This window comes from Crocodylus siamensis, chromosome 1 (genome assembly GCF_052110815.1).
Source record: "Crocodylus siamensis isolate JL-2025a chromosome 1, ASM5211081v1, whole genome shotgun sequence".
NCBI lineage: Eukaryota > Metazoa > Chordata > Crocodylia > Crocodylidae > Crocodylus > Crocodylus siamensis.
Window position 1 is genome coordinate 690705 of NC_143395.1, and position 25905 is coordinate 716609.

General features: G+C 46.8%; 1 protein-coding gene across 20 annotated transcripts in view; it reads right to left on the minus strand.

Moving 5' to 3' along the window:
* NCOA1 (nuclear receptor coactivator 1) overlaps positions 1-25905 on the minus strand; it is a 277952-nt gene that overhangs the window by 199242 nt on the left and 52805 nt on the right. For 16 of the 20 annotated variants that reach the window (XM_090022901.1, XM_090023421.1, XM_090023147.1 and 13 more), the window contains one exon: positions 21571-21718. The exons of the other annotated variants lie outside the window; for them this stretch is intronic. The gene's annotated coding sequence lies outside the window, so the exon portion shown is untranslated. The remainder of the gene's footprint in view (positions 1-21570; positions 21719-25905) is intronic. 20 annotated transcript variants of the gene reach the window in all.

Sequence of the window (25905 nt, forward strand, 5' to 3'; positions counted from 1 at the left end):
CAGGCCAAACAAAGGAGCAGTTAATTCAGACCATGGACAAAGAATTACAGGCTGTATTTAGAATTAACATTGGTCAACATGCTTTTAAGTAAAGTGGGTCTTGACAAATAAACCTATTATCTTTTTTTATGTTTTTTTGGACTCGTTAAAGGCCTGGCTGAACAGAAGCAACTGTGCCAATACAGCAGACTTGGATTTCTCCAGTGTTTGACTTACCAACAGATGATGTTATGATTTAAAAAAAAACCCACCCTTGCATTATACAGCACTAACAGGTCACAAATTCTGTGGCTGGCTAACTGAGAGATCTCAAAACACACGGCTCAACAGAAAGAGATCAGTGAGCAGGGCCGTGTTTAGCAGATTCCTCACGAAGCACATCACAATCCACTGCTACTTAATCACTATTCAATACAGTTTATCACGTATTTAGATAAAAGATTTACTAGTCAAGCCTGCAGCTGGCACAAAAGACTGGCAAGGCAGTAAATCATGAAAACAGGTTGCTGTTCGAGTCATCTGTACTACCTCAGTCAAATGATCGCAGTCCAACAGAAGGTATCTTAACACAACCCAACGTGAGAGAAGAGACACCTAGGACCTACAGGAGGGCAAATTCAGTCTTGAAAAGGATGCGACTCAGTAAAGGGCCTTCGGGGTCACTGCAGGTGACCCCAACCCAACAGAAGTTCGGAGTGCACCGCCGTGACACAAGAAGTTATTAAAGCTCTTCAATCCATTAGAAAGGGGAATGCTACATGCAAGAAAGCCCAATGACTCGGCACAGCATTAGTAAAGTGACTGCTAGAATACTGTGACTAAATATAGTGGCCATATTTCAAGAAGCTTAGACTCAGAAAATAAGGGTTGAAGAGACCTCAGGAGGTCACATCTAGTCCAACCCCCTGCTCCAAGCAGGACCAGCCCCAACCACATCATCCCAGCCAAGGCTTCGTCTACCCAAGTCTTCAACACCTCCAAGGATGGAGACTCCACCATCTCTCCGGGTGACCTGTGCCAGTGCTTCACCACCCTCCGAGTGAGAAAGTTTTTCCTAATATCCAACCTCAACTTCCCTTGCTGCAGCTTGAAACCATTGCCAGGGTTCAAACTATGGTCTGACTCGGCACGGGGCACAGCTGGAAGGAGCCACTACCGCCACCACCTGAGCTGCTTAGAAAGGCGTGGGGCAGGCTGTGGGCTCTCATCTCTTATTGGGGGCTTAAACCCTGCCCATTGCTCCTTGTTCATCACCTGCCCCCACTGAGAACAGCCCAGCTCCATCCTCTTTGCAGCCCCCCATCAGGGAGGTGGAGGCTGCTATTCAGTCCCCCTCGGTCTCCTCTTCTCCAGACTAAATCAGCCCAGGTCCCTCAGCCTCTCCTCACCAGTCCTGTCCCCCAGCCCCACAACCATTTTTGTTGCCCTCCACTGGACTCTCTCCAATGTGTCCACATCCTGTCTGTAGCAGGGGGCCACAGCTGGACACAGGACTCCAGAGGTGGCCGCCCCAGTGCAGAAAAGAGGGGAAGAATCACTGCCCTCGATCTGCTGGCACCGCTCCTCCCAACGCAGCCCCGGATGCCGGCAGCCTTCTTGGCGACAAGAACACACTGCTGGCTCCTGTCCAGCTTCTTGTCCTCAGTCACCCCCAGGTGCTTTTCTGCAGGCCAGTCAGCCCCCAGCCTGTACCAGTGCATGGACTGTTCTGTCCAGGCTGGATAAAAAATAAACAATTTAAATAAATAAATAATCAAATTTTTAAATTTAAATTCCATGTTTTTATGTAATCTGTTTTTTTTTTTTAAGATGCTTTTTTTAAAAAAAAAAAGAAACTTATATAAAGAGAGTTTTGATTTCAGATATGCTAGAACCTAAAGATATCATCCTGGAATAGGGATTATGACTTCTAATTATATACCATTTTAGATAATATAGTCATGTAACCTTTTTAGAAAAGTTTTATAAATAGGTTACAAGAGGCCATAGACTATATCAGGGACCCAATCTTATGGGGTTCCCAGAGGCTCTTCTATAGATTAGTAAAGACAACATAAAACCACTCTACCCAGTGGGACTCAGTGCCCAGTCTAGAAGACCCTATTAAGGATCTGTGTGATGCTTAGTTTCAGTTCTCAGATTGTGGATTTGTGTCTCTAGAGATAACATCCTTGTTAACGACAGTTTATGGAGATGAGAGATAACAGATCTGATTACCTACCCATCAGCCCTCTTGTCTCTCTGCAAGTTTGTGTACCCAGAGTCAAGCCCTTGCCTCTCTCTAAAAGTGCAGTTTCAAGAAATTAAATGAACAGAGGCTTGTTGGGGGTGGAGTAGATCTGGGCAAGGAGGAGGGGTCTGGAGATAAGTGTAAGGAAGGAGGGCCAGTAGAAACAAAGACTAGGGACACTGGCATGCCTAAGGACAGCTAGACGTGGGTCCAAGCCAAGGGTTGGCAATTATTTGGGCCCACAGACCACGTACCCTCCCCCCTCCACAACAACTCGCAAAAACTCCCTATGTGGGATGGAGCCGGACAGGTGGGGAGTGGTAATCAGAAGCAGGATGGGCAAGTGAAGCCCAGATCACGGGGTAGAGTCGTGGGGCTGGGGCCCAAGGCAAAGCCACGATCCACTGCCTGCATGCCCCCGTTCCATGGGCAGAGGCGTGAAGGGAGCAGATCACAGCTCTGCCCCAGGTCCCAGACCAGCACTATCACGGCCCCAAGACCCCAACCCCAGCCCCGGATGCAGCTCCCCAGCCCACATGGATCTCAGCTGGTCTCCATGAAGACTCCAGGATTGTGGGGAACAGACAGCACAGGGCTGGGGCAGAGCCCCAGTTCTTCAGGCAGGGACATGCAGGGCTGGGACCCAGAGCAGAGCCTCAACGCACTCCCTGCATGCTCCCGCCCGGGGGGATGGGCATATGTAGACATATATGTGGCAAGGCGCTGCCTGGGTGCTAGGTCCTGGGAGCTGGCTGGGGGCAAAGGGACAGAGGGGCACGTGCAGCAGAGCTCACTGGGCAGTGCAGTCCACGCCTCACAGCCTCACACGGTAGGGCAGGAGCCACCCAGCAGCTGCTTCCCTCTCTGCCACCTGACGTGGTACAGCAGGGGCAGGAGCCACCACTGAAGATGAGGGGAGCCAAGCAGCACCCGAGCGGCTGCAGCCACACCAGGAGCAGGCCCGCTGGAAGCTGTGCATTCTGGCCAGGGCAGGGGCTGGCGGGGGCAGACAGCATTTGGCCCCATGCCGAGTACCACACCAGCAGCCGCTGGCCAGATTCGATCAGTTGGTGGGGGCCCCCTGCGGGCCAGATCCACTGAGTTGTCTAAACCATCCATCGTCTTCTTTAGCCGCCAAGTCTTCTGAAACGACGCCATCTGAAACCGCGTGGCCCAAATTCCAACAGGGAGATGCCACAAATTTCTAAAACCTCATTTAATGGAACCACAGGTGTTGGCCACACCATTTTGGTCTCTATACCAAGTACTACCAGTATCCTAATGGAAACAAAGCCACTCAAGATGGGAATGTCAGCAATTAGTGAAAATACCACAGAAATCATGGCCTAAAGCCCAGCAGTTTCTGGTAAGCACGTATGCCACTAGATCCACTAAACAGGAATAAGCAGGAATTCTCTTAATGCACCTGAATTTCTGTCTTTCAGCAGTCGCCATAGTTCAAAAAAAATGGACTAGTAATTTCCATCCAGGTTGCACCGTAATAAAAAATGCAGCCACTGCTAGACCAAGTATGTAGTTCCACATGCTCCTGTCTGACTGTGGCCAAACAGATGTGGTATAATCATCCTCTTCCCACCAAAAAAAGTGTCTTTTGAGGTCCTTACATGGATTAACATACTGAACCTTGGCAAGAACTTTTCCCCAGGTATTAACTGTAATAACTCTGGATACCCTCATTATTCGTGTAACAAAAAAACATCTACAGCTTAATTATGCTTTATATTAAAAAAATATTTTATTAGATTTTAAAATTTGCTACATTTCATTCAATGCCCCCCCGACCTATAAAACAGTGAAAAAGTTCCCAATCAGCATTCATTACTTTGTTTGCTTTTATTAGTTCTCTTGTTTTTCATCTCCTCTCTAAATTGAGAGGCTTTATTTAAATTTAGCTACCCTAAGTACAGGAGATTACATTCCCTTCAGTCATTCAGGTTACCAAATCCCTACCCGGCTTCCAATATTGCAATCTCCTGTCCAAGATGCTGTGTCCAGTACTGCACACACTATTCTAGAAAAGACAATCACCCATTAATAGCTGTAATAACCCTAATAAATTCCTATATTATTCTCCATCCTGTCTCATGAGTTCTAATATCTCGTTTGCTGTTTCAAACCGTCTACAATGACACTCGCATCCTTCTCCTGTGTCAATAAAAGTGGTAGTAAAGTATGAGCAGTACAAAGCTTCCCCTCCAACATGCACCACTTTGCATTTAATACTAACATCATGTGCCTTGCACCACTGCGTTACCCACTTACTACACTGGCTAGACCTTCTAAAGTTCCTCTTGGGGCCTGACTACTCAGAACAAGTAACATTTATATCCCAGGGTTTCACATATTTGATGCGGACATCACTGTAAATGAATAAGTAATCAAAATGCTCAAGCAGATGGACTGGGAAAGAGTCCTGTGCTGTGACTAAACAAACCACTGGTATCTTAGCATCTCAGCTCTGTTCTCAGCAACATCCACTGGATTAGTCCCTTTGATTCAAACTGTGCCTTTGGGCAGGAACCGTGTCTTCCAGCACGTTCTGTGCATGCACAGAAGTACATCAACAGGGGCAGAGTGTGCACTGAAATATCGGCTGGCTCTCAGACTGGCACTGGTAAAAGGAGAAAAGACATTATCGGCTACTGGCTTTTTTTGGTCATTGTAACCAATAATTACAGCTGGGCCAAGATGCTGGGCTGCGCGCAAGCGGGCTAAGGCACCATGCGAGGGACACTGCACTCTGCCAGGGACCAGGCACCTTTGCAAAAGCAGCTTCTCCCTGGCAGCTGCAGGAGCTTGGCTGCATGGGGCCTGCCAGTCTAGGGCTCCAAATGGGCCTGGCACCATTGTCCACACGAGGGTCCACCCCGCTTGCCAGGGACAGCAGCACAGGCTGCGCAGGGAGCAGGGCTGCAGGTAGGAGCCGTGGGCAAAGGGGCAACGTGCACGGGAATAAGGTGGTCACCGCCTTCCTCATCGAGGGCTGGAGCAGGCAGGAGGGGTGTGTGTGCGTATGTGCGTGCTATAAATGCCAAACAAACCAAAAAAAGGCTTATTTATGTCAGTAATATAAAATGCCTGGCACTATTATTAAATATCGGTTATCAGATCGGCCAATATGTTTCGTTAATCACTGGCTATCGGTATCAGCCAAGAAAACCTTTATCGGTGCACCCCAAGACGTTACCAATACGCACCGATACGAAGCAGCAGATCAGAGTTCAACGTTTTTCTAATGTGCAGAAAGCATCCAAACAAAGCTCTCAATTATATGGAAAAGAAATACATACCCACTGGCTCATGGACCACCTTCTCTTCCCATTCCCAAATGCTGTAACTACAGCAGCCACGGCTAATGTGGTAAAGTAATATTAGGAAAGCACTTCTTGTGCTAGTAATGCTTGCATGATCAAAAGGATGAAATCAATAGTTATAAACTACCTAGGAAGGAACGAGCAGGAAAAAGGAGAGGCAGATCCGCATTGTGTGTCAAAACCATCGCTTCTGAATAACAGCCAACCCCCAAAGTAATGATTTTGAATGCTTACAGATCAATCTCTAACAGAAAGCACAGGATGGCACGCTGCCTCGTGTCTGCTACAAAACACCAAGTCGCGCCAGAGGAACCGGACTGGCTCCTGACACATCTCACTAGTATGTGCAGCGAAAAAAAGCTGCGTATCACGGAGAGCTCCGCTCTGAGCGATGCATGTGGACACCTCGGGCTGGCGGCTCCAAAGCATGCTTGGAATTTCTAAATATTATACATGGCAATGTGCTAACTCAGGGCTGCATTGACCACAGAGGAGAACTGTGAACTATATTAAGTCCTTTTCTTGACAGGTAAAAAAAGAACTGATCACAGAACTGAAAATTAGCGGTCACTGAGCTAAACAAACTATCATGACATGAACATGCCCTTAGATACAAAACCAAATGGAAGCCAAACCAGTGAAACCACTTTCACAATGGTAAACCAAATCAGCTGGAGGAAGGAGTTTAAGAAGAAAAAAGGGGGAATTGGTAATTCTTTAAGACTGTTTACTAGATGCCCCAAAAGTCATACCGGTGCAATTGAGAAAGAAGGCCAGGCTGGTGAAAAAAAATGAAATCTGGCTTGGAGGGGAAGTGGAAACCAGTATATTTACAAAAAAAAATTGTGATGGCAAATAGAAGAAATGCCAAGTTGCTTGTAATGAATGAGAAACAGAAACTAGAAATGGCATAAAAATCAATAAGCAAAGCAAAAAAGCACACAAGGAAAAATCTATGGCCAGCGGAGTTAAGGACAAAAAAGAGTTTTAGGATTATTAGAAACTAGCATCCTAAGAGTGGTACTGGCTCTTTACTAGATGGATGCGGTGCAACTATCAACAAAACTGTATCAGGAAGGTCTTTCCCACGAGGAGGGTGGTGAAGCACTGGAATAGCTCCCCAGAGAGGTGGTGGACTCTCCATCCTTGGAGGTGTTGAAGACCCGGGTAGACAAAGCCTTGGCTGGGATGATGTAGTTGGGGCTGGTCCTGCTTGGAGCAGGGGGCTGGACTAGATGTGACCCCCTGAGGCCCCTTCCAACCCTTGTTTTCTATGATTCTACGAATACAAGGTGGGAAAAAGAAAAAAAAAAAAGACAGCAGCATTAAATAATTCTGTCCTATATTCTGAAGGAAATCCAGCTGATATAGGATGATGCTGGAATACTTTCCAATGCAACAGTGACTTTGGCAGGTCCTAAATAGCAGCTAACAGACTAAGACATTTTATCAGCATAGCATGATACATTTGCACCAAAGACCAGTCCAGATGTCTCTGGGAAGCTAACCCTGATGATCAATACACATCTTGGAAGACTGTAGAGGTTCCAGATGAATGTCACAAAGGTGACCTCAATTAAATGAGCAAATTGCAATGTTTGTCAGCTTGACCAGCCCCGAGGAATACAATTCCACCTAAAACGAGATTTTAAAAAAATTGATTCAGTCAAGCTAACTTGATTTAATTTGAGAGATTACAAGTTTGGTTAATAAAAGTAACAGCTTTGATGCAACAGACTTCTGTAAGGCACTTGGTGCTAGGTGACTCACGTAGAGAACGTAACACGGTACATCTTCCACGGTTTAAAAACTGCCATAAAATGCAACTAAACTAGGACTCGTCATCAAGCCGGTGCTTCTAGTGGGGTCTCACAGGGACTGGTCCTTGGCCTTATACCATTTAACATTTTCTTTAAATCATTTTGCTGGTGGAAAGCAAAGTCACTGATAAACTTCACCGGTGACAAACCCTGCAGTGATCTGACTGCTTAAGGAAAAAGATGCAAACAATCACTATGTATTTTCAGACAGTAAAGCTGTTGCTTACCAACCAGGGACAAAGTGTGCAGGCCATATTTAATGTTTTTCTAGATGGCATTTTCCATTTTTTAACTGCCCAAAAGTCTTAGTAGCCACGCTGGATAATCAGCTTTCCACAAGCTCTGAGTGCAATTCCATAGACAAAATAACTAAAGCCGAGAGGGTTATATAGCCTTTGATATATAAATAGAGGAATCTGGAGTAAGGAAGCTAAATTATTTCTGTGTTTGGAGATGGATCCATTCTGAGGGCCACAAATCCAGGAGACTGACACCTCGGAGAGCTTTCAAGAACCTCTAGAATAATTAAAGAACTGGAAAACATGCCTTACACTGAGAAATTTCTGGAGCCGAATCCATTTAAATTATCAAGGGGAAGGACCAGGGTGACTCGATCACAAGCTATGACTATTCGAAATGTGTTCCCCAGGTGGGCAATGAGCTTTCAAGTCTCGCAGCTGAAAACAGAACAAGATACAATGGCTGGAAGTCGAAGCTAAACAAACTCAGCAGAATAACAAGGCGTGAGATTTTTACAGGGATGACAATTAACCTTTGGATGAACCAGTCCAGCGACGTACTGGGTCTTCTCTATTAGCAGCAATTTTTAAAATGAGATTGGCCATTTTTCTAAAAGAATTAATCTATTCACATAAATCTACTACAGCAATGTTGTATGGCTTTCGCTAGGCAGAAGGTCGAACTGGATAATCATCGCAGTCTCCTTCTGGCTGTCTAACCTATGAGATGAGCATCTGTGAACTAGAAGTGAGCTGGCACCATACAACCGGGCTGCTACCTGCAAGGCACCGGTGGCCAAGGACCAGCACCTAAATCACAGGCTTACATAATGGGCAACAACATCAGTGCAGAAAGAGCTCTCTTCTTACCCAAGTGCAATGATCCTTTGACCACCGATCAACCTGGAAGTATATTTTTCCACATTATGTACCTATCTCTTTTTGTTCCAGAGTTGTCTGTCTGGTTTGGGTTTTTTTTAACCACAGTGCCTTGAGAGGATAATGACAGGTACTTTATAAGTGGTTATTATACTCCAGCATTACTGCAGATAAGCCTTCAGTTTAAGATAAAAAGATGTTTGGAGGACAGATGGTAGATAAAAGAATCCACAGAATATATAAATATCTATACCTCGCAATGTTTTTTCCTCCATCAGAAAGCCTTTTACCTGGTTCTTGTTACTATAAGTAGGAGTATGTACTTAAAGGTTTTCAATGCAGGAAACCTGGCCTTTCAATAAAGCTTGCATTAACTGGAGACCCTTGGTCCTCAGGCTCTTTGTTTCCCTCCTGCATTCGGAGTTACGTGTTCGAGCCGGCTAGGGCTTTCTGGCCACGGCACTGTCTGCAGTGGGTTGCTTCTGGGTGCCTGGGAGTTCATTTTTTTCATACCTAATGAAGCTGTCGTGAGGGGAACGAATATTCAATATGAGAAAAAGAAGTTGAATGCTGCTTGGTTTTTTAAGAAACCCATTTCTGACAATTATACTTCCCACAGAGCACTGTGGTGAAGGCAGGATATAGGTTATCTAAGGTCTTGTTGAACTTATCCTTTGAAGTTGAGCTATTTTAACCAAACTTCCTCTACAGTACCTCATTATAAACACAGGCTCATCTAGCAAGTACCCATATTACTGAATATGGAAATCTTAAAGAGTTCTTGTAATCCTCTTCAAACATACTCAGATACAGGGTAATATGCCAGTCATGCCACAGAGTCCATCGGCCTTTCCTATTTAAGATTTTATAAAGTAATGCAAAAATTCTTCAGGGGCTGAAACCTGGCCCAGTGCCCGAGCCCACAGGCAGCTGTTACTAAATATTTGAGTCAAGACCATTCACCAGCCCATTTACATACACCACTTTCTACCATGTGTGATCTGAGCTTCATTTCAAAGAAGAGCCTTTCGGATTCAGTTTATTCATGCTGTTCTATCGTCCCCGAGTCGTGTGTCCCCAACAGGGTTTCCACCCGTGAACTGGAAGGGCTCAGGCCGTCAGCTCAAGTGCTTGCAACAGGCCGTGATTCACCAGACCAGGCCGCCCCTTGGAAGCAGTGATGGTTTAGCACGTGACAAACGCCCGTCGGCGACTCCCTTGCTCCAGTTTGCGCAGCCCAGTGAGTAGGAAGCAGAGCTCATGAGTTTCAACATCCCCGGTGTTATTATACAAATGCAGCAGGTCATTTGGGTGATGTTACAGTAACTACTGTAGTTGCCACGGTTTGAAAAAGGTTTCAAATCTAAAATTTACATACTGACAACGCGAGTCAAACTCAGAAAAGCAAGAAACGTTGAAGGCGAGATGGCTGCCCGGGGACTTCACGATTTATCTCATTCGCCTGCGCAGCCTTGATGTCTGACACGGGTGACAGATTAGTTTATGGCCAACTGTTTTGCAAGGATTTCAGCTGTATCTGAGAATTTCCTGCCTTTTGAGGCTGTCCTTTGCTAAACAGCTTCATGACAACACCAGACTGGCGATGGAAGGTGCTATGTAAACACAGCGGTCTCAAAAGGATTCACAGGTGTGGAGTCGAGCTCCCCTACTTTGCAGCTAGGGAACTGCCTGATACCTCGGGGAAAAATACCCTGAAGGGGCCTGCACAAATTTAGACAGGACATGAAGTCTGCAACAGAGCTGGGCACTTCCTTCGACTCCGTTATTGCTCTGACTTCAGCGCATGAGTCCAGATCTGAACAAGAACGAGAAAGGAGAACCAGGTGCACAGTCCTCACCGTCAGTCTTAAATCACAGAATCACAGAAGTGGGGTCGGAGGGACCTTGTAGATCTTCAAGCCCGACCCCCCGCCTGGGCGGGAGAAAAAGACTGGACTCAGATGACCCCAGCCAGGTAGGCATCAAGCCTCTTCTTAAAGCCCCCCAGGGTAGGAGCCAGCACCACTTCGCTTGGGAGTTGGTTCCAGATCCCAGCCGCCCTGACCGTGAAGTCATTCTTGCGGATGTCTAATCTAAACCTCCTCTCTAGTAACTTGTGTCCATTGTTCCTTGTCATGCCAGGGGGCGCGAGGGGAAACAGCGTCTCCCCCAAGCCCTTCTGGTCCCCCCTAGTGAGTTTATAGACGGTCACCAGGTCCCCCCTCAGCCTTCTCTTGTGGAGGCTGAACAGGTTTAGGTCCCTCAGTCTCCCATTGTAGGGTCTGCCCTGTTGTCCCCGGACCATGCGTGTGGCCTCCTCTGGACCCTCTCCATGCTGGCCACATCCCTCCTGACGTGCGGCGCCCAGACCTGGACGCAGTACTCCAGCTGTGGCCTGACCAGTGCCGCATAGAGGGGGAGGACCACCTCCTTGGACCTGCTCGAGATGCATCTGTGGATGCACGACAAGGTCCGGTTAGCCCTGCCAACCGTGACCTCGCATCGTCGGCCCACGTTTATCTTGGAGTCAGTAATGACCCCACAATCCCTTTCTGCCTCCGTGCTCTCAAGAAGGGAGTTTCCCATCCTATAAGTGTGCTGCTGGTTTCTACTGCACACGTGCAGCACCCTGCACTTGTCAGTATTGAAACGCATCCTGTTTATGTCAGCCCACTCCTGTAACCTGTCCAGGTCTTGCTGCAGTCTTTCCCTCCCTACTAGCACGCTCTAAATCCACCCCTTGGCTTCACCAACTTCATCTTGCCCGGAGTCATGGTTTGATCGGGCAGGCCATCAATTTACACCCAAACATGCAGGAAAAATGGCCTAGATTGAGGAAGAGTTACACTGGATTTTTGGTTCATGTCACCAGAATCCCAAGGTAAAAACACTTTCTTACTATACACGCTTTTGGAGTATGCTCCTCTTAATACCTGATTTAGAAAACCACAAAACCAGCCAACCAACCAAGGACGACAATTTAGATAATCTTTGAAGAGCAATGGTGGGGTCCTAAGGCACTTTAACTGACAAGACAAAATGCTAGAAAATGGTCCAAGGCCACTCCTTGTCTGCACTTCCTTAGGCAGAAAACACTCCTATTGACAAGGAAACAAAACCTGCATTTCCTCCAAGGCCCCTGAGCCAGTGCAAACTCCGTATTTCTAAGAGACATTTTGTGTCCTCTTGATAGAGAGAATCAAGCAGCCATGCCCACGCTACATTAATTCACACAACAGAGTTGGGAAGAAATTAGACTTTCAGGTGTGGTTTGAATTTAATGCATTCATGGCAGGAAGGAAAAAATTCTGAGTGTGAAAAGAAATAGTTGCATACTTGTAGGACATTTGGAATGTATATTTTTCTCCGTATCTACTGTTTCTACATACCACCGCTCTGCCCATACGTAGTATAAAATAGCAGTGCTGCAGAGGGGGGAAAAAAATACTTTGGCAAAGAAGCCAAAATGCCCTGCCAGTTAACCATCACAAATGAAAGATCAAAAGGTAACCACTCTAATTTGGAAGATTTTTATTTTTCAGTTCTTGGTTGTGTAAAATTACAAAATTAAAATCATTTCCAGCAAACTGAGTTACCAGTAGTCATAGCTGCTCGCAAGAAACGTACGGCCTTTTTTCCTGCACTTGAAGTTTCTGAACATCCACCAAGGGTTTTTTGTGGGGTTTGTGCCTGCCCTACTTAAAATTAACAAGTTTCATGCTTTCCACTTCAAGGTGTTAAAAATTTTGAAGAGTTTTTTACTATTTGGTTAAAGTCACAAAAATCATGAATACTAGCAACAGGTAATGCTGTTACTAAATAAAAGCTGAATCTGTGGATTATTTCTACTGTAGTAGCCCCCAAAGTTATTATGCACTGTTAAAAATATAAAATAAAATAAATCAGACTTCCTACCACAGAGAGATCACAATTTATCATTTAGCCAACAGCCCAAAGCACGAATAAAGCAATGGAAAATGTGATAGTCAGAAGTCAGAGATAGCTGCCAACCCTCCCCTTCTCTCCCGCTCCCCCCATGCCAAAAAAACAAAACAAACCCAAATTAAATCCTCTAGATTATGGAAGTATTAATCTACAGCTAAACTTTTCCTCTGATTTGGAATCAAGTTTATCCAGTTCAGAGACTTCCAGTTAATTACACCCCGCAAGGTGTCTGTCACCTGCATGTACGGCCTTATCGCCAGCTGTGAACTAATTCTCCCTGCTGGTTCCCAGTCTGAGTCAGGCCAGGAACCAGCAGCCAGTGGGAGGCAGTGATTACTCCCAGCAAGGTAGGTGTCTGTCCAGTCTCCCCAACCTTGGACATCTTGCTCGTGGAACTGGGTTCTGTTGTGCTTGATGATCATGCAGCCTGCCTGGGACCCAAATCCAACCTTTAAGGGCTACCTTAGTGACCAAGGCTACATAACTATGCTACATGCTGCAATGGTGGTCTCCCAGGGGGACCAAAGGCCAGTCAGGAAAATCCAGGTATTTGAGAGAGTAGGGGAAGCTTCCCCAACTGAGCACAGAGCACAGGCCCTGGAGAAGAGACATCAGAAGGTGACAAGCTACACTTTACCCACCCAAGCTTAATGCTCACCTGCTCCACAACTAGATTGCAGGATGTCTATTTTGTGGGTCTGCTTTCAAGGCAGGGTTAGTCTTGCAAAATAAGTCATTCCTCCATATCACAGTTGCCCTTGCAGCATTTAGCAAGTTGTTCTCTCCCTGAAGACGCAACAACTACTGGAGCTTAGCAACTTTTGAATTTGTGTAGAAGACTACATGGAGAACTTTTTGGAAAATCAATGCAGTCAAAAGACCAGAACAACCATCCACTGGCTCAAATCACATAGGCTGTCAAGATTCAGGATTTAGTGTTGAAATGAGATCCAAGAGTAAAGACCACTCCTTTATTATGGAAATACTGTCCAGTATTCACTCCTCCATTATATCAGGGCAACGGACTGGACTTGATGGTCTCATCTTGCAAGATGGCCAAGTCTTCAGTGGACCGAGCCCCGGGGGACCCCACTGCCCACATCCCTCCAGGTCAAAAATGACCCGTCCACCACCGCTCTCTGGGTGCGGCCCTCCAGCCAGTTGGCAACCCAATTGACTGCGTGAGTGTCGACACCACAACCCCCAGTTTCTTAATGGACAGTTCTGGTTTGCTACGCGTGGACAGAGGTCAAAGAGTGTTCAAAGCAGAGAGATGTCAAAAGTCCAACCCCTTACACGACTTCTGAATCAAGCTTTCTGTGACGACATTTCTCAAATCCTTCCAGTTATTCATTCAAAGTGCTGAGGAGTTTTACCAACAGTTTGGAAAACTGATGTTGCATCTTATCTGACCAATACGTAATGTAGGATCACACATGGAAAACAGTGGGAGTTTAATACGTACACCCAATGGCAGGGAGGGGCCATCCCCAGGGAGGATTATACCGCGGCTGCTCGGGGCTGCAGGGGGGTCAGGAAGGCCAAAGCGGAGATGGGACTGGGACTAGCGACCCGGATCAGGCACAACAAGAAGTCCTTTTTTAAATACATCAGGGGCAAAAAGAAGGTACCAGGTAACGTGGGGCCCCTGCAAGACATGCTGGGAAATCTGGTCGTCACACCAGACGACAAAGCTAACCTATTTAATGACTTCTTTGCCTCCATTTTCGTGAGCAGGGACCAGATCAGCCCCCGCACCAGGTCCCCCTCAGGCCCCCGGGGAGGCGCACCCAGGCCCAGGGCCAGGGCGGATCTAGTCAGGGAGCGTCTGGAGGGACTGGACATATTCAAATCAGTGGGTCCAGACGATCTCCACCCCTGAGTGCTGAAGGAATTGGCTGAGCTCATTGCGGGACCCCTGGCACGGCTGTACGAGCACCCGTGGGGCTCTGGTGTGGGGCCGGAGGACTGGATGAGGCCAAAGTGGTTCCCATCTTCAAAAAGGGGAAGAAGGAGGACGTGGGAAACTATAGGCCAGTTAGTCTCACCTCAATCCTAGGCAAGCTGTTCGAGAAAATTATGCTGGCACACATCCAGGAGGGGCCAGCGGGGGACTGCATGCTTAGGGGCAACCAGCACGGCTTCATCAGTGGCAGGTCCTGTCAGACCAACCTGGTGGCCTTCTACGACCAGGTCACCAGATCATTAGCTGCAGGGGTAGCAGTGGACATCGTCTTCCTGGACTTCCGGAAGGCTTTTGACACCGTCTCTCGCCCCGTTCTCATTAAGAAACTGGGAGGCTGTGGTGTCAACACCCACATAGTCACATGGGTCACCAACTGGCTGGAGGGCCGCACCCAGAGCGGTGGTGGACAGGTCATGTTTGACCTGGAGGGACGTGGGCAGTGGGGTCCCCCAGGGCTCGGTCCTCGGGCCCACACTGCTCAACATCTTCATCAGTGACTTGGATGAGGGGGTAAAAAACACCTTGTTCAAATTCACAGATGACCCAGCACCATACCTATGGGCTGGGGAACTCCCTTCTCGGCAGGGCAGAGGCAGAAAAGGATCTTGGGGTAATGATTAATGCCAAGATGAACATGGGCCGGCAGTGTGGGGACGCAGTCAGGAAGGCCACCCGCACCTTGTCCTGCATCCACAGATGCATCTCGAGCAGGTCCAGGGAGGTGATCCTCCCCCTCTGTGCGGCACTGGTCAGGCCACAGCTGGAGTTCCGTGTCCAGTTCTGGGCGCCGCACTTCAGGAGGGATGTGGACAGCATGGAGAGGGTCCAGAGGAGGCCACTCGCATGGTCAGGGGGCAGCAGGGAACCCTACGAGGAGAGGCGACAGGACCTGAACCTGTTCAGCCTCCACAAGAGAAGGCTGAGGGGGATCTAGTGGCCTGTTACAAACTAGTCAGGGGGGATCAGCAGGCACTGGGGGGGTCCCTGTTCCCCTGAGCGCTGCCAGGAGTGACCAGGAATAATGGTCACAAGCTGGCAGAGGGGAGATTAGGCATCAGGAGGCGCGACTTCACGGTCAGGGCGGCTAGGGTCTGGACCCAACTTCCAAGAGAAGTGGTGCAGGCTCCTACCCTGGGGGTGTTTAAGAGGAGGTTAGATGAACACCTTGCTGGGGTTGTTTGACCCCAATACTCTTTCCTGCCATGGCAGGGGGTCGGACTCAATGATCTGCTCCAGTCCCTTCCGACCCTACCAGCTATGAAACCATGAATGTACTTATCCTTTCCACGATAGGAGTACACCATATTTTCTCGTATGAACACACCCGAGAATAAGATACGTGCCTTGTTTTTGAAAGGCAGAATGAACAACAACAAAAAAGATGTGCCTTTGCAGTAACTGGAAACCTTCTCACTATTCTGCACCCTCTGTCAAGTGCACTTTTTCACTTTTACCAAGCAGAAGCTTAAGCCACAGAAATTGTTTAATGTATTTTCTTGCTTATAATATGCACCTCAATTTCCAGCAGTTGATTTTGGAAAGAACGTGCGTGTTGGATGTAAAAAAAAATAAAATACAGTGTTAACTGAATTTTCAGGTACCAGTAAATACTGTATAGAGCAGCACAGAAAGAAATAGGGAGATATAAAAACACAGGGAGGTTAGAAATAGGGGTAGGAAATAATGCAAGGGCAAGCTAGTCCTACTGTATTTGACTGTCTTTTTAGGAAGGGAGGTAGCTTGAAAATAGCACTTCTATGGAAGGATCTTAAGAAAAGCGACACAGAATTAAAAAGATGTGGTTGCAACACAAAAGGGGAGAACAAAAAGAAATCATGATTTTGAGTTTCATCAGACACAAGCAAGATGACAGAACTTCTCCAGTTCAAACAGGCAAAACCTCGACTGCAAAACTAAGGATGGAGGTTTTCAGAAATGCCTGTGTGATACTACAGAGTGATGCGGAACAAGTATTAGTATAAAGCATAGTTTATTTATAATAGCACTCAAGCTGATCATTATTTTGATGTTCAGGACAGTTGATAGGGAGGGGAATGACTAGCAGCAACAGGATGGGAATGCAGTAAGTAAAGCAAAAATGGAGATGCCTGAATGGCGGTTACCTGTTTCTGTCTATAGGCAGTTTTGCGAGACGCGGTAGCTCAGTATCTAAAGGATCTAGAGATGAGAAAGAGCTTGAGCTATGGCTCCAAACTGGCACCAAAGATCACTCCAAGCTAAATTCAAGGTGCAGAGTCAAAAGGTGGCTGGATGGGCTGCTAATCTCATCACTCCCTTACCTTCCTATGGTTACAGAAACAGGATGTTTTACCCATACTGGCCCACATTTTACCATGCGATGCCGAAGTATTTATGCCAGACTCTCCTTGGAATTCAAGTACCCAGATCTGTAGTACTTCCAGCCCACCAGCAGACAACCTCATCTTCACTCCCAATTAGTTCAGAGAGACAAAGCTCCTCACTATTAGTTGGAGTCTCCCATCCCACATTTTCAGTGAAGGCTGCCAACCCACATAAGTTCTTGCTCAATTTTTTTTAAAGGCCTTTCCTTGCATATCATAACTCTGCAAGGAAATCTTCATGCTGTAGAAGCGGTTGCATCTGGCAGGCTGAAAGATCGAGGCAACATTTGCAGGAGCTGTCGAAAGAAGCACCTCCGGGTCGGTCCTCTTGCAGTCTCTCTCACTTATCTGCATGAGTTAGAGCTTGGCCTCAACCTGCCTGTAGCCGAACAGATTATGGGATCGATCCAGAAAACCCAGGAACGTGGGATCCAACGAAAACCAGGCTACCTACAGAGAGACTATGCCCCAGGGCTGCACTGCAGTCCACTGACCACACCAACAGCAGGGGCACGGCAAGCGTTCTCCATCCCATGCCTGGGTTACCCACCCTTCGTTATGCAGATTACCAAGCAAGTATGCAGAAGGATCTGGGGCAAGAAGCAGCAGCAGCAGCCATCCTTCCACCCGCACAAAGATCTGGCAACACAATCTCTCATTTTGCCAACACTTGAAGAATGAAATATGAAGCTTTCTGCTAGCGAACAAAGGAGCCATCAGATTTATACATGAAAACCCTAGGATACCAAGTAGCTTTATCAAGCTTATTGTTACACATTTGGAAGAATTCCCCCTTGTAAGTTGAAACAATTTTTAGCTTTATATTGTATTCTTAACCCACTCGCCGAGTCTGAACTATATACTGAAGACCCTATTTACTCTACTATTTAATTAATTTATCCTGGTACCACAAAACACATAGTGTGTAAGAATCAATGAATGTTATACTTAAGTCGTTACTCAAGTTTCATGTCACAAAGCACAAAAGCAATACACAAAACTTGGATATTTGCATTTTTTTCCAGTATCCAAAACACATAGATGTCTTCCTTTTCCCTCTTTGTGGTATTCAACAATGATTCAAGTAGATTAATTGTGAGGCTGTATGGAAACAATAACTTCTGGACTATCATCTGTGTCCTTGGTTAAGAAAACAGTCAGTCTGTCTTTTTAGGACAAGTCTGGCTCAAAATTAAGTCGCTCGCAGTAATGGTTTGCACAGGTCTGCTTGGCACTCCTTTTCTTCCCAAAGCCAGCAGAGATAAACGTGGTTTCTGTCATTTGTAAACTTCTTCAGCCCGATTCCAGACAGCATTAGTAGTGAATGGCGATTTCCAGATTTATTTTATTTTATTTTATTTGAGACTGATAATTTTTAACCTCTCCAAAGGGAGGTATTTCAGAAGTGATCGGTCTTTAAGTAATCTAGCAGAGATGATCTATTATGAAAGACTGAGTGGTTTTAGGGGTTGTTTTTTCATGTTATTTCCATATGGCAAAAAGATACACAGCTGAAAGTCGAACTTCAAGTAATTACAAGTTCTGTGTTTTTAAAACTACATCAGCCGATACTTGGATGAGACAAACTGTCCTGCACTTGTAATTTTAGAGACTCTGAAATGAGCAAAATTGAGGTGAAAGTACCAGTAACTCTAAGTGTACTAAGACCAAGAAAAGACTGCTGACTTCTTGAGTCTGTTAAAAAGCAACAATTCCAGACCAATTTAATACTTCCAACTACTGCAGGGAAGTCTTCTGCCCTGGTCAAGTTGAGACAAGTATGAAAACTTTATTGTGTCAGTTCCATTGTTTCTGTTCTATTAAATGTAACGAAGATGTTGAAAAACCTGGGTGGCCGGATGAGTCGGAATACACTTAAGTGAATGTCAGTTCAAATTAAAAAAATGTGGTTAACTACATTAATAGTTGGGGGAGGGGGGGTTGTTCTGAAATAAAAATTCATTTTTTATTTTTTTTTTATGGTTTCAATCCCAGCAGGCTGGGGAAGTTGCTCCTGGCTTTTTTTCTATGTCCATAAAACCAAAGCATTTATTGGAGAGTTTGTATGGGATAAGATGTACTCAAGTCTGAGCATGGTGATTTTACTGCAAACTCCATTATGCCAGATTTTTGCATGTTAATTACAGATGACTTCTTTTAGCACAGTAATACCACCTGATTTGAAAATTCTTCACATTTTTGAACTATCAGGTCTTCTGAGGGCACAGCAAGTAATGACGTCTATTTTATATATGTATATAATGTATACACACACAGAGCAGAAAATTCTGGCTCCGCTGATCTCCCTGTGAAACTCCTTCTACCAATCCATCTGGGAGCATGAACCACCAAATACGAAGACTGTGTACATTTTCAGTGAAGGCTGCCAACCCAAATAAGTTCTTGCTCAATTTTTTTTTAAAGGCCTTTCCTTGCATATCATAACTCTGCAAGGAAATCTTCGTGCTGTAGAAGTGGTTGCATCTGGCAGACTGAAAGATCGAGGCAACATTTGCAGAAGCTGTCGAAAGGAGATTTGCACAGAGGTACATGCCAGAGATTGGCTACAGGAAGGGGAAAAGAAAAAGAGGGGCAAAACCCTGCAGCAGCTCAAAGGACTAATCCTGCAAGATGCAGGGAACTGTCAGGGCTCACTCAAGCACACGTACGTCAAAGAGGCCGAGCCTTTTTCACAGGCTCAAACTTTGAGTCTCCACCTACACATTTCTAACATACTGGGGCCCTGACACTGTGATCGGATACCGTCTTTATGGACTCTTAGGTAAACTATAGGAGACTCAGTTCTCTCTAAAACAGGGGTAGCCAACCTCAGCATGCATGCCAGAGCGTGGCACGGGAAGGCATTTATCTTGGCACGTGCGCCTTGGGGAAGGGGCCGGGGCTATGGGCCCCTCGCAGCTCCCCTGCCATGCCAACATCTTATAAAAATCAAGGTTGAGGAGGGTTTGGGCAGTCTGCCCAAAAATGCTGCCAGCCCCTGATCTACGACCTGTTTCAAGGTTTCTATGTAGCTGGTTTATGGGGAAAAGCAATCTTCACACAAGCAACGGGGGCAAGTTCCTTGATCCTCCTGTGGTGTCCCGGCCTAACACTAAAACCAGGAGGCAGAAGGGATAATGGAGCTTTTTTTAGGAACACCCGACCCTTCAGAAGTTCAAGAGAGGTAATACCTCCCTATTCTCCTTATAATTAAAGGATATTTAAGATGCTTAGATGACAGGTATAAGACACAGCAAATATAAATAGCCTGGATACGAATACAAATAAGTACCATGTTTACTATAATCCCTGGATGGTAATTGAATGAGACAAAGCATATTAATACTAAGCAAACAATGAGATTATAATTCCATGAATTCACAGCAGTAACCAAATGCAACAGCACCAGGCCAGTACCGAAGGGGATGGACACACCTGTACGCAGAGGAGCAATCTCAAGCAGCGAAACCAGTGGGCATCTATAAACCAAAATGCCATTCCCCCCACGTCCAAGTTCACGCCAAGGGCTCTTCATATTGTGAAATATAGTAGAGTTCAACCAAACAGTTTTGAAAATATGGCAGGCGTTTTTAAAGGCAAACAGTGTGGCCTCTCTACAAGGGGTTGTGTGTGAAGCCAAGAATGCTAAAAGATAAGAACATCTCTAAAAGGGAAGATCTGAAGGTAAGGAGGGCCTGAGCTGTATGGGCAGACCTAATGCAGAGGAGCCAAACAAAACTGCAACGGCGGGGCTCCTGCCCAAGCAAACTGCACACAGGCACCAACCAAGATGAGAATTGTAGGGTACAGTCTAAGGATGGCCCAGGTTGCTTCTAAGTCCCGGTGAAAACCTTAAAATTGCTTTAGAGAGAAAGGGTTACTGGGAAGAGAGGACACAGGTTTATACAGAGGAAGTACAGTGGCCAAATTTTTATTATCGACTCCCTGTTTCCTTTACAGGGAATTTTGGTTTGGGTTTATTTCAAACCGCAGCGCTGTAACCATGCTGTGAATTAATCTGCATTTCCAACCTGCACTATCTGCAAGGTTTCTTGCCTGGGAATTAATTCCAGAAGTCCTGTGTGTTCTCTGCCCGCTACTAGCCCATATGAATCATATCCCTTCACCAAGCGAGGCTTTTCATGAGCGGACCGCAGGAACGAGAGGCACACCTTCTCTGGCACTGCGGTTACTCCTCCTAAGCAATGAACAAGGAGGTAGGGCACGCAATACGGAAGCGAGATCATTCAACACAGGAGTAACAGCGTGAAATGTTAAGGTCTGCACCAAGCAGGAGGCCAGACCACACGACTATGACCTGAAACCTATGGTACCCCTTACAAGCGAGGAGTGGGCAAGCAGGATAGGAATCTGAGGATTGCATTTGTATCTTTGTCTTGTCCTGGCAGAGAGATGAAGATCATATCGCTGAAGATAACAATTTTAGCGCTGACATAGGAGCACATTAGCAGCTCCCTATATTACAAGCCCAAGAGAGAGGAAAAGCAGTGACTCTCACATTTTCAAAGGAAGAACAGCGACCTGGAGGGATGGAAAGGATGAGATTGACCAGCTGACTGGATAAAGTAACCTGAATCAACAAGGTAGAGGAGACTAATGTAATACTATAACAAAAAGCTAACTACCACTGACCCTCCTGCTTCTTGAACCAGACCTCAGCAGTTGCATTTCATTTTCAGAATTAAAATTAGATGGCAAATACATCAAAGCTTGTATAAATGTTATCAAAGCTACCGTTGGGATTTAGCGTTACAAAAGCGTGCCCTTCTTACCTCCTTGAAATACTGCTTTCCTTTCACTGCCTGTACTCTCTAGCTCAATCGTCTGCCATTTTGCAGCAGCAGCGGTAGTAGTCTTCCTGCTTTTCTGTGGGTGTCTCAGTAATTCCAGCTGCCTTGGCAATGTCTTAGCCAGCCAACTCTAGAACAGATAACAAAAAGGGCTAAGGGGCTACAGCACAAGTAACAGGCTTATGCCCAACACAGAAATGGTGCAGAAACAAAGCCCCTTAGGAGAACTGCGGTGAAGGAGCAGATCCAAAATAACTCTGTTAACCCATCATCATTGGCAATCCCTCACGGTCCAAGATGATTGTTTTCTGAGTGTCATTGCGTCCGAAAACATTGTTAACGGTGCTTGGGATGGAAGACTACCCTCGCTGACCCCAATTCAGCCGGAAGTACTCCTTCATCTCCCCCGGCGCCCTTCCAGACACTATAAAAGCATCTCATCTTAAGAGAAACGTAAGCACCACAATGTCTGCTTTGGGGTCTTCCCAACCATTGCAGCAGTATCCAGCTGCCCTCCACGTAAAAGCAACTTAACAGTGGTTCCCAAGGTCTTGGAGAAAGTCATGCAATACTTGTGCCTGGCTCTTGTGGGAGGGAGACCCCTCACCCAGCAAGGAAAAGCCTTCGTATGCCCTCCCCACTGGGATATTTGCATAACAGGGGAGAAAGTTAGATGCTACCTCTTCCGACAAGCAAGTCAGCAGCAGGGCTAAGATAAGACGAGCAACTTCTAGCCCTATGCTCCTTTATCTCTGCCCTATCACCCATTCATAATGCAATACTGGCAACGAGAATGCACCGTTATCTGGTCAAGACCGTGCTGCTCCAGGCCCAAACCAACAGGAACACGCACACTTTGTTCCTAGCTTTGAAAATACTGAACCAAAGTGTCTTTATACTTGGCCTAAATGTTACTTTTCTAAAGTCTTCTGCGCAAGAGGGGGTTAAATACGTAATTTCAGGTATTTCTGAACGACGAGAGTAAAATATTTTGCGTAGCGTGTAATCGGAGCGTGTAATTTCTACTTGGAAAAAAAAAAATCATAACCTGGTTTGGCTCAAACTGCTTAGAAGCAGTAATATTCACCACTGAACTGAGGCTGCACTGAAAACTTCCAAACTAAAAATGACTTGGTTTCTTTCCACAGGTATTTCTCAGGCCAAAAAGGACCGTTTCTGATCATTTAGTTTGACCTCCTGCAGAAAAAAAGCTGCTCAAGCTCACTCCATAAATGCTTGCCTCAGGGCCCATCATTTTTGTTTGAGCTACAGCTCAGCTATATTTGATTAACTGATTATGGTTTTTTTTAATGACCTGCTTATGTTCCAACATGTTAGTAGCATTTCCCTTATAGGAACATCATCGGGGGGGGGAAGGGGAGGCTGAGGTGGGAGGGATGGAAAGGTGGGGGAAAAAAATCCCCATTCCAACTGAAAAATGTAGTTTCTGTTAATATCCCAAGTTCTTAAAACTGGCAGGGCAAGGAATCTCTTGGTATTTTCCCATCGTTTTACTCGGAGCATTTGACAAGCCTTCATGCAAAATCAAACGCATTGCTCTGTCGATGGCAGGCTGCACTTCCTTTCACATTTACACCTCGGGAGAGAGCACAGAGGTGCAAGGAGGTGCCAACCACTACCTGCAGCTCCAGAGCGAATGGAAGAGGCTACAAGCCATGGGGAGCAGAAGGGAGAAGGGGCCAGCCGCACCGCTGGACGTTTGGGGCGGCCATTCTCAAGCCCAGCCAAGCTGCAGCCATCGCCCCTTCTAAATACCCGAAGCAGGACAGAAACACTGGCCAGTCTGAAAGGAAGGTTTAAAATGCGAGGGCGTTTTATTTAAAAGTGGACTTCCAGAAGAGGGCTGCAGCCCAGAGGCGGTGGTGACGGCGGCGCAGATGCAGGACAGCCCAGCATGGGCTCCGCCGGCTGCACCAGGAGCGGCTGGCGACGGTGACGGGGACGGACCACTTGCCCCCACGCTGAGCAGCAGTTTCTGCCCAGCGCTGCCACTGCTGAGCCTGTGTGAGCGAGCCCAGAGCAGGCGCAGGACCGCCGCCTGTCCAGCCACAGAACTGCCCCAGCCCTGCTGCATGCCCAGGGACATGCCACGGCTGGATGGCGCCTGGACCAGATGGGACCAGCTCAGACAGAGACCCGCAGCGGGCTGGACCCAGCCCGTGGGCTGTATTCTGCCCACCCCTGCCTAAAGGGCTACAGGCCTGGCCTGCAAACTGCACGCAGCGGAAGGCCGGGCTGCTGGTTAGGGAGTTAGCAGCACCTGAGCCGTGGGAGAGCCGGATCAGATAACAGAAGGGGAGGAGAAAAGGGCCTGAGCCTGATCTTGAGCAATGGAGCAGTATACAGGGGGTGAGTTATTTGTTCCTGCTTCAGGGCTTGCATTAACCGGAGGTTCAGGAGTGGCTACAGGAGTGATCAGAGGCTACAGGGGGTGCCCGGGAGGTAACCTGTGCTTTGAGCCCTGCACGGGTCAAGGATCAGGTGGCCTGAGACCATGAGAGGCAGCAGCTGGGGTGAGACCAGCAGAGAGCCAGAGAGCCCAGGGAGCAGTGCAAGACCCGTGAGGCATGGGCATGGCTATGAGGGAGGCTAGAAACCACAATCACAGCCGGCAGAGAACAAGTGGTGCTCATGGGGCAGAGTTTGGCTAGAGGGCCAGTGGGCCCAGAGCAACGAGGCAGTGCAAAGAGCAATGCTTGGCTCTGGCAGGGACTGGGCACCGTCCATGGCCACCCAAGCAAAGCACCCAAGACTTGCTGCAGTCTCTGAGGGCAGCGCCCCATATTGATATTAATTGGACATTACGGTGTGCCAGGTAACCAGAGAGACTAGCAAGGCAGGACAGGGTCAGAGTGGCCGCTAGCAGGTGCCACAGCCATCCTCTGGCGGTGGAGCCCACAACCCCATCCTCCCCTGCACACACTTTATAGGGGCTAAGTGATGCGTATCGCAAATACAACCCACACCAGTTTTTGCCACAATATTCATGGGGAAGCTTGAAATGCAATCCAGTGTGCTGCATCCTCTCAGTGTTTGAACTACGGAGATGCAGTTTAGGTTTCTAGCATTTCCCTGCAACTGTGTGGATGCGAGGGGCCTCCATCTGCTTTACCAGCCGGGAGACAAGCCAATCCATCTTCTGAACTCGTCCCACGGAAAGGCTCCTCAGCAAATACTTGTGTCACTTTAGGTAATTCAGAGCACTGTACAAACAGATCTAAAATACTCACAACACCGGCAAGAGGGAGCAGCATCCCTAAGGAGGACTGGGCCCCTGGGCTACTTGCCGACTTGCCTCACCCCCTCCAGCACAGTTTCCCTCGATATAAAACGGGGATAGCTCAAACGCAACTCCTCCTTCCTACTATCGATGAAAAGAATTGAATTATACTGCCTTGTTTCTAGCAAGTTCCTCCCCAGGCATGTTACCTTACTGGTCAGTCTATAAAAGAGAAGACTTGGTGTCATAAAATACACACGCACGCGCGCATATTTTTTGCTCTAAGATAAACGAGAATAGATTTTTCTTTTGCAAAATATTCCATGAGCATTTGGAAAAATCAGTGGTTTAAAATCAAGGCAATGTAAATGTAAATCTTTTCAATACCTTCATTGGGAACCTGCTAGTCTGAAAAGCAGATGCATCTGTTCTTAGCTTGCAGTAGTTTAGTAGCGAGACATTCATTGGAGGCACTGCATGTGTTCCCGGTTCTTGCAACCGTTCCTGCAGCCTCCTTATACCTCCATCGTCTGATGGAAATATGAATCAGCAGCTTAGTAGCCTGGACTGCTGGTCACATTCCCAAAATGCAAACAATTACAAATAAAGGCATCTGTGTTCCATCTCAGTGGCAAGATTTTCATTTATCAGTAGCCAAGATTACTGGACTATCACAGAAAAAAATCTACATTTTTTTTTCCTTGAGAAAAAGCTCTGAAGATCTGAACAGCCAGAAGCAGCACCTTACAGCTTGCCAGCAAGATGACTGCACATGGGCCTGCACAACAAGAAACGATTAGGAAATTAGCCATTCGTGACCGAGCTTTCACGCAACTTCCACGGATTCCTCAGGTTTTTATGGAGCAGATGGGGTTGGGGGCTGATTTTTGAGCCATGTTGTGAGCATCTGAGGGGTTGTCCATTCTAGCCTTGGAGTATTTCAGGCCATTAGCTACAAAATGGATCTGGGAGGACACCCGTGGCACTGGATCTATATTAAATACTTTTCTGCAGCTCACCAACTGCATTAGAAATAGTGTCTTTGTTTGAGCTACCCAGTTAATCTTGCCAACCAG